Below are 12,444 nucleotides of genomic sequence, written 5' to 3'. Positions count from 1 at the left end.
AGATTTTACTTATTTATTTGACAGAGAGAGAGAGAACACAAGCAGGGGGAGCAGCAAAGGGAGAGGGAGAGGGAGAAGTCGACTCCCCAATGATCAAGGAGCCCAACAAATACACATGGACTTCTATCATGGGAAATCTTCTACGTTATTGTTTTGATGAGATCATTGCATACTATTTCCTGGAAGACTTACTTGGATTTATCCCCTGACGCTTCCATGATAATCCTTATTTGGCAATCATATTTATAATATCCAAAAGTTCTTTCTTGTTCTCAGGTTACTTATTTTTCCTAGCACCCTGTTCATTTTTACGGATACAAGATCTTCATGCATCTCTGTAGAGAGACCCATTAGAAGACCACTCCCCCCACTCTTCTACAGCATTTCATGGTTACCCAACAGGGAGATGATGTTATGCCCCAGCACATGCTGGGTGATGCTCTAATAGCCAGAATGTGGAGTTTCCACTCTGGAGTGCCCATAGCCACATACCTTGTCTGTATTCTTTGCATAATTTCACTATTTTTAGAGATGAATCCTTCACAATATTGTGGGGGGTGGGGGGGGAAAATGGCTGCCCACAGGCTGGTCAGTGCTTGCTCTATAAAGGGGGGAGGCTGATGGAGATACTTGAAAGGGAAGTGTGGGCCGGGGTGGGGCTAGGTTCTTATACACTTTGAATCAATCTTCCCTTTTTTCAGCCCCTTTATGTATGTATGTATGTATGTATGTATGTATGTATTTTAAAATATTTATTTATTTGGGAGAGTGCACCACAAGCTAGTGAGGGTGGGGATTGGGGTGGGTGGGGAGGGGCAGAAGGAGAGGGAGAAGCAGGCTCCCCTATGAGCAGGGAGCCCAATGCGGGGACTCAATCCCAGGACCCTGAGATCATGACCTGAGTTGGAGGCTCAATCGAATGAGTCACCTAATCGCCCCAGCCCCATCACTTATTTAGATTCTCAGACTTGTCTTGGATTTTTGAGTCCTGATCCTTTCTGGGATCCCGCCGCACAGATGGCCAGTTTCTCTACCACTGTGTGGAGTCTTACTGACAGGACGCTCTGGTTTCCTGCCCTCCTACGCTTCATACCCCCCTCCGTCACTCCATCTTCCAGGAGTCTGCTGAAATTGCTCAAGCTCTAATGCTCTTCCTCCAATTTTACTTTTGTTATTTTGGGCTTATATACCTTTTATGCTTTTCCTATCATTTTAATGGAGTCTGGGGAGGGAGGGAAAAGGGCATGAAGCATCTGTTATCCGTTCCTCTTAAACTGGAAGTCCAGCCACCTTGAGCACTATTTCACTTCTATCAATCAGGAGATCTGTGCTCGTGGAATTTCAGGGCTCCAATCCCGGCCCCATAATTGTGAATGACGTGCCCTTTGGGGGATGTCTTCGATGATGGCATCGAAAAGCCTGAGGAGAAGCAAGTCCCTGCTACTGATGTCACTAAGTCCTTCCCATAGCGTCTGGCACTTTCAGCTGCCACCCACAACAGAGTCCTGCAGGGACAAGTCCAGGCAGGGAGGGGAGGAGGCAGCATTGCCCAGAAATGGAGGTTCATGCAAACAAGAAGCCACTGAGAGAACTTTCATTTTATTCCTGGTCAGAATTACAACATCTTCTTGTCACCCTTTCACTCCTCCACAGATTCAATTTCATTTTTGTCTCCTTATGAAAGGAATATAAAGAAACGGAGAGGAAGTCTGCAACCGGAGACTGAGGTTGTTTTTCAAACTATTTTCTCTTCCCCAAAGGCAATCACTTTCACCAAATAGTAACTTTATTATATGCCCTCGCTTTCTCTGCTCCTCCAATGGCTTTATTTATTTATTTATTAAAGATTTTATTTATTTATTTGACAGAGAGAGAGCTCAAGCAGCAGAGGGAGAGGGAGAAGCAGGCTCCCCGCAGAGCAGGGAGCCTGACGTGGGGCTCGATCCCAGGACCTGGAGATCATGACTGGAACCCGAAGGCAGACGCTCAACCGACTGAGCCCCCCAGGTGTCCTGGCATTATTTATTTTTAACACGGTTTTTAATTGACATTAGGTTTGTGAGACGTGGGGTATGTTGGGATGTAGGCTATGTTTAATCTGTAAATTCAAAAACTTCTGAAGAAGGAGAGACACAAAACATGACATACAGAAGATCTCCACTTGGCTTTTGAAAATGTTGCCCTTCATCTTTTGCCAGTTAAACTGCAAATCCAGTGCCTCAGGCTTCTGTCTAGAATGTCAGCTATTATCCGCACATCATCAAATGACGAAGATCTAAGGTCAATGGGATTCTTTACTATTCTTCACTTCTCAACCCAGAATGACCCTTTCTTCCTCACCCCCAGTGGTTTCAGGCCGGGAAGTAGCCCTTCTAAATGCTTACAAAGGAAGATGGAAGGAGTAGTATGTTTTTGTTCCATAGGGTGTTGGGGAGACTGTAGCAATGAAGCCCTGCTTGGTCTATTCTTAGGAGGGAGAAGATTCGTTGAGTGTCAAGAGGAGAGAAGCCAGGTGTTGAGGAGTTTGAATCTCATTGAGATGGATGCTTAAAGAGACTATATAAACCCGCTGAGGAATCTCTGGGTTTGCTTGAAGGCTTCTCATGCTTGTGGTTAGGTGAAAAGTTATTCTTTTGATTGAAATTGCAGACTCTAGTTTTGTAGTTTATTATAGGGTTTGCTTCTATGTTAATTTGTCCGTGTCTTGGAGATTGAATGATTAGGGTCATTGGGTTTTCAGGTCTGAGCAGTAAGTATGATCTTGGTAATGAATACAGTGAGTGGCAGGATATTATAATGTCTGGAGGCAAGTCTCAGATTTTCTCATAGCAGTGTGACTATATTTGTGATTTTATCTTTAGAAGGGTTTTCCCTTTTGTTAACATTTGGCTGGACCAAGGGCGACTTGTATTTGGGTAAAATTTTCCATACGGTATCTCACCCTGCAAGATGGCCCCCTGTGATCCCTGCCCTGGGAGTGCACACTGTGTGACCCTCTCCTCTTCTCACAAACACAATGTGGCAAAAGTGATGGGATATCACTTCTGAGAATAGGTTACAAAAGTTGTGACTTCTGTCTTGCTCACACTCTCTTCCTGTCAGGAGCTCAACAAAGCTGGGCAAGGTAGAGGTGATGAGTGGCTGATGGAAACGACCAGCCACAACTGAAAGAGTTAAGGCTTTAATCACTTACTGTCAGGGCAGAAGCAAGAGTCTAAAGCTGGAGGAAGCACCAACTCCCCCTGTTTCGTTTTCCCCCGTGGAATGGTGCACTGGTGGAGTCAGGTGGATGAGCACAGATGTGGGGGTAGTCTCAATGTTGAGGGAGCCCCAAACAAAAGGCTCCAGCAGTGTTATAGACCCTAGTGGGTGTGGAGAGGGGAGGTGGCTAGGAAGTACTGAGTAGTCAGAAAGGTATCTTCAAAGCTTCCCTCCTTCCTGCATAAAGAGGCCTCAGTGGAAGCACCCAAAGAGGACCTTGACCTAAGGTCCCAGATAAGAGATCTTGGAATGGACAATGACGTAGGTAAGATGTTAGGGTTCAAAGCTGATGGCTGAGAAAGAATTCTTGAGATGTCTTTGGTGCAAAAAGGTGGCTTTATTAAAGCCCAGGGACAGGACCTGTGGGCAGGAAGAGCTGCACCAGGGTCATGAGGAGTGGCCCATTATAGACTTTCAAGTTCGGAGGGGGTTAGGGATAGCATAAGTCTCTAAGGAATTTTGGAAGCAAGGTTTCCAGGACCTTGAGGAGGCTAGCTATTGTTGGGAAAAGGTCATTTATTACTGTCTAATAAAACCTTAGACCTGAGACCCTTCAGATGTATATCGGTGAGCCATATGCTTGGGGGATGATTGCCAACACGTATCTTGGGGGGGTAGAGATAAAGGAAGTTTCCAAAGAATTTTTATATGTTAAAGTAGACTTACAGGATCCTGGGGGTCGGGCTTAGATTGCCTTTTGCCCTTAGCAAAGTATTAACATGGAGGCAGCTGTGTTCTGAGAGGAAGGTCACTCTGCCTATTTCAAGGACTTGTCAGTGGGCTGTAGGTAGGAAGGAAATTTAATTTTTTTTTTTTTGCCTTTATTTCCCACTTCAGACACCTGGGGCTGAGAATGGGCCAGGGGACCCCAAGGCCTTCACTGCAACACCCCTCAGAGACCAAAGTGCCCTCGCTGTCACTGAATCCGGTGTGGGGAGGGCAGCTTTCCCCATGATGCCAGCCGGGGAAAGCCTTTGTAAGCACCCATTTTCAGGACTGATGGGCCACATGTAGGATTTTAACCAGGAATGAGAGCTTCTCACTCTCCTTCATTCCCTTTCACTCTTGCTTTTTCCCTCTGGTGAAGCCAGCTGCCATGTCTTGAGCTGCCGTGCAGAGAAGCCCATGTGGTAAACAAGAGAGGGTGGCCTTGGTCAACAGCCAGCGTGAACTGAGGCCCTCAGTCTCAGAGCTGTGAGAAACTGAATCCTACCAACAACTGCAGGACTGTGCCTGGAAGAGTTTCCTTCTCCAGTCAAGCCTTGAGGTGGCTGCAGCCCCGGCTGACCCCCTGAGTATATAGCCTGTGGAAGACCCTTAGCAAGAGAACCTAGCTCAGCTGGGCCCAGACATTTGACCTCCAGAAGCTTTGAGGTCATAGGTGTTGGTTGTTTTAAGCCTCTAAGTGTCAGCGCAATTAGATAACCGATACCCATGCTAACGATGTAGCTCCCACATTCTGGAAGATTGCCTTGGTCACGAGCTCAATTCTAATGGTTTGTTTCCTTTTCTTTGAAAGCAGAGTATAAATATAATGAGATTGTACTCTTCCCAAGAAACAAGATGCTGCCGTTGGAAAGGAGAGGTGGGAGGGCAGGAATTTATTGGTGAGGAGTTCAATTATCTCTGACTCCCAGCCCGTCATTTCCTTGCCTGGTGGGGGAAAGACAAGTGTTGCTGTTTGAGAATTTATGATTTGTGCTGCAAAACAGTGGCAGGCTAAGACTTATTTTTACCCGAAAATGCTTTTAGCCTCTGTTGAGAAGAGCATTATGAACTATTTGGAGAAGAGAAAGAAGAGAACTTTGAAATAGGACTGAGCCTAAACGAGGTAGGTGATGAACAAGCAGCATCTCCGCTGAACACACTGAGACCAGCTCTGCCAATGTTTCCACCCTCCGTGCCTGTAAGTACACTTCTTTGCCTCCAAAACAGGAAAGCAAAACCAGGTAATGTTTTGTGCGTGTGTCCTGGAAACGAAGACAGTGGGTGGTGTTTAGGGATAAGTGAAGTCGGACAGACAGGACATGGGTACTCTTTGTGCACGGTGCCTTGGATTTGGGGATTGAGGAAGGGATCAATAACAATAAGAGGGAAGAACAAGAAAATTGAGGAAGTAGAGATGACACTTCCTCTTCTTTCGAAAGAGCCTTAGTCTCTGCTCAGTTTCTAATCTAGTCCTGTGTAGACTGAGCCTCCAGAGCTGTTGACTGTGTAGGGTGGAATCCCAGCTTTTGCTTCAGTGGATTATGAGTTTTCTGAACTCAGGGATAACCAGCCAGCTCTTGGATTTACTCTCTTTTTCTTGCATGTAAGTAAAATCACTCCTTGGCTGATGTATCAGGCGTCATTGCTTGGCTTATCAAGGTGGCAAAGCAATTGATACCCTAGCACTCTCTCTTTCAGAATGGTGATGAGTTTTAAAATGTGACTCTTGGGAGATGATACAATGTTGGCTCAGCTCTTCATGAACCTGCTGTTGGGAAGTCCAGTGTTAAAATTACTCTTTAATTCCCTGGGAGAATTGTTGTATACTCATTCTGCTTTTCTCTTTCTTGAATGGATGTTGTATTGACAGGTGCTTGGACTGTGGACCATGGGTTTGATTTAGAAAAGCACAATTTAGTACTTGTTTGGGTCCTGAGGAATTCGCCTGGGGAATCACTCTGTGGCCACCCTCTTTGGAGAAGCTGGGTTCTTTGTGGAGGATCCCCCTTTGTAGGCAGGCAGCTGGATGGGATTTTAGTCTTAGGAAAAAGTCACAGGCTTGAAATCATACCTGTATATAAATGACAACTTAGGTAATGTTGGTTCCAAGGTTTTTACCAAGCGCATCTGGAGCATTTGGTTTACTTTGTGTGTATGGGAAAGAAATGTAATTGTAGGAGTCAGAGTTACCACCCACCAAGGCATCTCTGACTGTAGTGGTGGATTTTCTTTTTCCGCAGGGGCCCATGTGTTCCTACTATGGTCCTAGGCAGTGCACAGTCATATACAGAGTCTGATTCCTCTACCACTCATTATTTTACATAGAAAACAGGAACAGAAAGAATACACGTTTCTTTCGTGCAAGTGAGGAGGAAAGGGACTTCAATGTATGTATCTGTTGAGGTACTCATCCTTTCATCGATGTTTGAATTGTCTTCCTTTCCTTTCCTTCCTATATCAAGAGTCTTTTCTGGGGAGGGTGTGTGTGTAAATTATTGCAGCAAGCTGCATTAAGCAAATGCACATCAGCTGAGTCTGGAAAAAGGAAGTTCTTTCCTGTGGTAGTTTTCTGTGGCAATAAGAGATAAGAAATTACTTCATGATGATTGCCTGAGACTTTCCTTTTGACGCAGGGATCCTTCTTGAACAGCTCACTTCTGCTTTCCAGCCAGCATGGAGGCTAGGCTGTGGGGACTGGTAGCACCAACATGGGCTGGCAATTTGCAAGTGTGTTTCATACGGCAAACAGTATGTGAAAATGAAGAAAATTCTAAACAATGAGCTCTCGGGGTCGGAAAAAATCCGCAAATGGGGGACTTCCTATACACTGAGTGCTCAAAACAGTGTCTGCCACATAGTATGTTCTCCGTCAGCTTTTGTCGAACGGATAAATAATGGGGATTGTTCCTAAGGCGAGTGTGGTAGGGTGGCTTTTGCTCTCTCTCTGTTACTCTGACACTTAAGGAAATGCTTGTTGGAGGTTAAAGTGAAGCAAGAGAGGAGGAGAATATAAAGGTGAGAAAAGAAGAAAGGGTATATAGACATGAGATGGAAAGAAGTGGTGATGGAGATAAGAAGCCCTAAGGGTGGCGATCTGGTGGTGATGGGGGTGGTGGTATAGAGTTGGAGCTGGTGGTGGTGGTGATGGTGGGAGTAGACATGGCGGTGGAGTGGAGGTGATTCTGGGAGAGCAATATTGACACAGCGAAGAGAAAACATAAACATGGGGTCAGACCCATCTGTTCAAAACCTATGAGCTCTGGACCTGTAAAGTGGTGATTATAACACTCTGAGCTTTCGGGGTTGTTTGTGAAGGTCACAAATCTGACTGCCCACGGTCTGCTACTTCTTGGGTCTTCACTAAATGCCAGTTGTCAATGTATTTTCTTCAGTCTTCAAATCATCACGGCCACCTTTAAAAATTTAGCCACCAATTTATATTCTCTTCTTTATGCGTTTCAGTATTTTCTAAATTACGTAAGTAAGCATGATTCTTTTAAAGAATTCTGTATTAAAAATAAATGTCATGAGCCTAGTTATCAGGATGGTTAAGCACATGACCGTAGATCTATATAAAGGAATACCATCAATCCAAGGATGTTTATGGAAATATTGTCATTTATGAATGCTAAGTAAAAAAAAACCAAAAAACAGAAGCACAACTGTTTCACCTATGTAAAAATGTTGTAGAGAAGCAAGATTGAGGTAAATATGCTAAAATGACACTATATGATTAGTGGATTTATAACTGATAGTTATAGTTGTCTTTGTACTTTTCTATTTTTTTTCCAAGTTTTCCACTAGTGGAGCATATCTGGGCTACCTTAGTAATCTGAATACAAAATAAATGTTGAGTTAAAATAAATGAACAAAAATTTAACCCTCTTTTAATCTTCCACCAAAAATAAAACAAAAGCAGCTTCTTAGATGTAGTGTGCTAATGTTTCTGGTTCATTGCAATCTAAGAAATGACACAATTTATGTTATTTAATGTTTGTATGGGGATTCCTTTTGAGATTAAGACTGGTATGGAATCATGTGATAACTCTAACATGAAAATAAACAAATAAGATCCCACCTGGGGCTGATTGGTCTAATTAGTACCTAGCATCACATTAAAAAAAGGGGGGGGGATTATTTTCTCTGGGTGATTTATAATGGCCTCTAAATCTGTATTGGATGACTTTCTAGCAAGTTCAATAGTCAGTTCTATAGTTAACAGTTCTAAATTACGTTTAGGCTTGCCAGCATAAGGGTAATTACTTTTTTAGGGCATGATGACTTATCTTTATCATCTTGGCATACATAGGGAGAGATTGGAAAAACATTTTTGTGAAGTCAAGACATAATTCTTGTTGTTAGGATCTTGGCCATCTCATCTCATAGTGCCAGTGACAGCCTGTCACCCTGGAGGAGTCCCTGATCAGATGCTAACCCAGGATCAAATACCTGGGCTCCTAGGTTTTGAGCTACTCTCCTTTGTCTCCAAAATGATCAGGTGAGAGATATTTGCCAAAGAGGCAAACTATGAACAAATGTGAGCAAAAGACAGGCCTCTCAACTAGCCATTGAAATAGAAGTAGTGGAAAAGTGAAATTTAGCCAGTTTAAACTCACCCCCAAATTACTAGAATGTGGATAAGCCCTTGCAAAAATGTCTGAATACATTACTGAGAGTGAGTTAAAGTTAGAAACGAAAGAATTAATCTGACAAGAAACCTCCTGCCGAAATAGCCCAGGGCAGAATCTTGAACTAGAAATAGCACAACAGACTTGAATAGAGAGTCCATGGCATTTTCGGAATATTGCATGTGTGGGGCCCTGAATAAAGACAAACAATATTACTGAACACCTGCTCCAGGCTCTATAACCAGCGCTTTTACTAGTACATGAACAATTTCAGTCACTTCTCAAAGCAGTCCTGGGAAACAGGAGTTGTCATCTCCATAAGCCCGATGCCCAGAGAGGAAAAGTACCCTGTCTAAACCCCCACTTGAGGCAGGGGCAGAGAGGGGATTCAAACCCAGATCTTTGCATGTGTCCCTTGTGGCCTGGCCACTGTGCCCCAGGGCCCTATGCTGTTTTCATTCACATTAGAGATTCTCTTACATCAGCTAGTGGTTTGAGGCCAAGACTTGGGAGGCAAAGGGTGGGTCTGAGCAGATGCATTGTCTACTTTGAAATCTCTTTAAGCAAAATTCCTTTCCATTTGCTGACTGAGGAGGTAGCGAAAGGACTTTTTCTTTTTTCTTCAGGGAACTTCCCATGCCCTACAGGATGGCACCTATGGTTGTCACCGTAGCCTGCTTTCTAGGTGGTCCAGTGGTATTATGAAGGGACTGCCACTCAACCAGAGGGGAAGAAAGGGGCCTGGGGACCATCTTAGGACCATCCCTAGGTAGTCCGCAATCCCAAAGGCACACGACAGTTTCATCACTGCAAGGATCCTCCTTGTGGCCCCTTTATAACAACATCTAATCTGAAAACATCCAATTTGCATTTTGAGTGTCACTGGACCCATACTGATGGGGCTTTATATTAGGCTCTATGTATTAGTGGGAACAGCACCAGTCCAGGGATCAGGAGACCGGGCTGCCCATGACGTATGACACTTGGGCGCTACCAAGCAAGGCATTTAACTTCTCCACACATAAGTCTTCTCATAAAGACCTCTAATAAAAATTCCTAACCAGTATGCTTTCTGGTGTGGAAGAAAGTAAAAACGTTATAAACCAATGGGGCCTTCTGTCTTCATCCCTATTCTAGTTTCTTACCATGTAGAGACTCCTTCGGCGTACGAGAGTTTTACTGGCAGAAGAGGATTAAAGGTAGCTGGGGGTGTTACTGGCTGAATTGTGCATCCCTCCCCAAAGAAGATATGCTGAAGTCCCAACCCCCAGTGCTTCAGAATGTGACCTTATTTGAAAATAAAGTAGTTGTGGATGTGGATGTCATTAGTTGAATTAAAGTGAGGTCATAATGGATTGGGCCCCTAATCCAGCATGACTGATGTCCTTATAAGAAGGCAGTACTGTAGAGACAGACACACGGACAGCACATGATGATAAAGACAGAGATTGGTGTGACATAGCTGCAAGCCAACGATGGCCAAGGAACTGCCACCAGCACCAGAAGTCTAGAAAAAGGCAAGGCAAGGTTCTCCCCTGTGGTTTCAGAGGGAGCACGGCCCTGCCGACATCTTGATTTCCGACTTCTGGTCTCCAGAACTGGGAGAGCATAAATTCCTGTTGTTTGGAGACACTCAGTTGGTAGTATTTTGCTACGACAGCCCTAGGAAACATATGAGGGGAAAGAATGAAATCATTTTAAGTGCTAGTGATAAGCTCATCTGCATTTGCTGGCGAGCACTTCTAGGGACTAAATCCAGCATGACTCATTTCTCTGACTTTAACCTGTGGCACTGGGCCTCCAACAGTGGATTCACTTCCTCACTGAATGGGAATGAATAAAAACACTAAACAACGAAACACATTTACGAAATGAAAATCAGGCTATTGTGAAATCTATAAAAGGGCATCTTTTCATAAATTGAATCTAGCTAGGGACTCCAGATTATTGTACCAATGTGGTCATTTGCTAGATACAGAACATTTGTTGTCTTGGGAGGATATTTACTTCCTCAAGTTGTATATTGGAAGAAAAGTTTAAATATTCTGACTTGGAAAGTAATGCAATGTTACGGTTCTTTGATCCCAATATAAAATCTAAAACTTTAAGCGTATAGCAAATAGAAACTCCCCAATTAATGAGCCATCAGGTCATTAATTAACCTAAAATGGTTTAATCTAAAATTATTGAGTCCTTTGGTACATAAAATTAATTTGGTACCTGTCTAGCTATTTTAATGACAGCATAAGAGCCAGGATTTCAAGCATATTCTTGGGTTTCTCTGCGACATAAGAATCTCTTAAATCCCCTTTTCAATAGAGTTTAAATTACCCTAATTCTTATTACATAATTACCTCTAGCAGAACAACATTCTTTTAGCAGGAAAACATCATTGTATGAGGCTAGTCACTTAATCTGCACAAAACTAAAAATATATTTTTGATTCCCCTTTTACTTACTTATTTTTAAAGATTTTATTTATTTATTAGAGACAGAGAGAGAGAGAGCATGTGTGGCCAGAGAAGGGCAGAGGGAGAGGGGAGAGAATCTCCATCAGACTCTTTGTTGAGCACAGAGCCCGATGGGGGGCTCGATCTCATGACCATGAGATCACGGCCTGTGCTGAAACCAAGAGTTGGAGGCTTACCCGACTGTGCCACCCAGGTGCCCCGGGTTTTTGTTTTTGTTTTTTGGTTTTTTTGCTTCCCCTTTTAATTGATCCATATTCAATTTTCTTTAGACTTGTTATTCATTTTATATAATCTCTTTCAAAGTGCTCGACAGAAATTTGTGAAATTCTATTTCAAATGTGAGCAGGGCAGTTCTTTTCCTATTGTGAAGGAAAATTCTTTCTTAGGAGTATTATGCACTGATCTCTAATGCCAGAGAGAAATAGAACATTTATCCACTTTTTTTTTTTAAGATTTTATTTATTTATTTGAGAGAGAGAATGAGATAGAGAGCATGAGAGGGGGGAGGGTCAGAGAGAGGCAAACTCTCTGCTGAGCAGGGAGCCTGACGTGGGACTTGATCCCGGGACTCCAGGATCATGACCTGAGCCGAAGGCAGTCGCTTAACCAACTGAGCCACCCAGGCACCCCAGAACATTTATCCACTTATGGGCAAATGTATGTATTGATACTGAACTCTGGTTTAAAATAGGAAAATACAGACCCCTCAGAAAGGAGAGAAATGAAGCTGACTCCAAGTATTTCCCGGGAATCTCAATTTAACATTGTTCATTCCTATAGAATGTAATTCAATGTCTGTGTCACAACTTACTTGGCTGAACTTACACGAAGTCATCTTTTAAGGAAGAAACCTTTAATCTTTTCAAAAATTGAGCCAAAGATGCTATCAACATGAAAACCATACTTTTTAGGCTACTTGTTTATGATCATTCTGTTTGGATACCTCAGAGCATAGCACAGTGTTAGGGAAGTTTGCAATAGTTTTTATAGTCTGATGACCATATGTAGTCTCACTAATTTCTTGAACACCTTTGAAGATTCTGCTCTTTTAGCAAATTAACGGTTGCAACAAGAACATTTTATTAATTCACTTAAAGTGCAGTTCAGTTATAACAATCTTGTTCTTTCCACGTGTTAAACTCTTGAAGCAAATTTTGCTAAAATCCTTTTTTTCTGGTTCCTTGTTGGACCATAAACCCCAAACTCTCTTGCCATCCAGACAAAAAAGAAAAGGTACATAATTGTTCTCACTAGTGAGTACGGATGTTAATCATGTAATGTGATAGGAGCCCCTTTTTGAATATTCAGCATTCACCACATGCCTATTGAATACCTAATGTTTTCCAGGTGTTTCACTGCAAGAGAACGAACAAGAT

At 43.0% G+C, this 12,444-nt stretch overlaps 1 protein-coding gene across 4 annotated transcripts in view; it reads left to right on the top strand.

The window, feature by feature from the left end:
• Positions 1 to 4,080: 4,080 nt before the first annotated feature.
• The window catches only part of IPCEF1 (interaction protein for cytohesin exchange factors 1), a 183,616-nt gene continuing 175,252 nt past the window's right edge, over positions 4,081 to 12,444 (top strand). For all 4 annotated transcript variants that reach the window (XM_034991069.1, XM_034991070.1, XM_034991068.1 and 1 more), the window contains exon 1: positions 4,081 to 5,572. The gene's annotated coding sequence lies outside the window, so the exon portion shown is untranslated. The remainder of the gene's footprint in view (positions 5,573 to 12,444) is intronic.

This window comes from Mirounga leonina, unplaced genomic scaffold, assembly GCF_011800145.1.
Source record: "Mirounga leonina isolate KUSES-001 unplaced genomic scaffold, KU_Mleo_1.0 Mir_53, whole genome shotgun sequence".
Lineage (NCBI taxonomy): Eukaryota > Metazoa > Chordata > Mammalia > Carnivora > Phocidae > Mirounga > Mirounga leonina.
Note: the sequence above shows the minus strand (reverse complement) of the source record. Positions and strands in the feature narration are given on the sequence as shown.